Below are 1,122 nucleotides of genomic sequence, written 5' to 3' on the forward strand. Positions count from 1 at the left end.
TATCAAATAGATCCCTTATGATGGACTAGCATAGTGATTATGCCAAAAGGCCAGTGCTCTCTCACTCAAACAAATGACTTTGGGGGCATAATCTATTGATGATTAAACAACAATCCATGTAGAAATGTGTAACTGTGTCTATGGAAGAGATTTTTACTGGCAATATATATATGTTGCAAAGTCTATTGCTCAGGACAGCTGCACAGTTATCTATCTATCATCTAATCTATCTATCTATCTATCTATCTATCTATCTATCTATCTATGTCTTCTACACTATTTACTAGGTTGCATATAAAATTATATCTGGAGTTTAAAAACAGATAATGAATTTGTAGTGGATTCCACATGACAACTGAGAATACGTTCTTGATGAAAAGAAAGGAATATTCTTAATAGATAATACCTCCTCTACCCAATATGTACCATAAGAACTCACATGTGACAAGGAATAATGTCCGTATCATGAAGACAAAAAGCCACATTTCTATACTTAACTGGCAGGGGAGACAACAAGATCATTCCTATACTTAACTGGCAGGGGAGAAACCAAGATCACCAAGGCAGTTTTCCTAGGGCGAGGCTTATCCTTTGCATTCCGGATATGCTGACCCCTGCCATTTCCCCAAATGTGGGAAGCTCTACTGCATAATTTGTGGTAGTGGGGGACTGTGTTCGCGCTCTCCCCTGAAAAAAAAAAAGCCACATTTCTATAGAAGATATAAAGCACTGCAGAATTGAGACTCACTATAAGAATGATATATAAACCTTGCTACAGAGGGGAGGGGAAATGTGAGGGAGTGACAGCATTTCTGGTATAATAACCTTCCAGGGCACGCAGCAAAGGCATTTTGCTGCAAGAATCTACAAGTCTAGTGAAGAAATAATGGATGGAGTAACAGAACCTAGTGAGTTCAGAGATAATTTTGGGGTCATCCTAGAAATAGACTGTTCAGTGTTGGTTGTATAATTCTGGGAAAAGGAAAAGAACGCATCCTCTCCCAGCTGAATAAAAATGACTTTAGGTTCACACAACAGAAACAGTGCTTATTGGGGTAGAGTGGCAACAAGGCAGCCACAAAAACAGGTGCAGGGAAGAATCTTAACTATTTCTTGAGAGGT

At 38.9% G+C, this 1,122-nt stretch overlaps 1 non-coding gene across 1 annotated transcript; it reads left to right on the top strand.

The window, feature by feature from the left end:
• Positions 1–526: 526 nt before the first annotated feature.
• Positions 527–690, top strand: LOC115869072. The gene has a single exon (XR_004045978.1). It is a non-coding gene; the product is annotated as a U1 spliceosomal RNA (small nuclear RNA).
• Positions 691–1,122: the final 432 nt, after the last annotated feature.

This window comes from Echinops telfairi, unplaced genomic scaffold (assembly GCF_000313985.2).
Source record: "Echinops telfairi isolate 266 unplaced genomic scaffold, ASM31398v2 ScPeMD7_20;HRSCAF=75, whole genome shotgun sequence".
In the NCBI taxonomy this organism is placed as follows: Eukaryota; Metazoa; Chordata; class Mammalia; order Afrosoricida; family Tenrecidae; genus Echinops; species Echinops telfairi.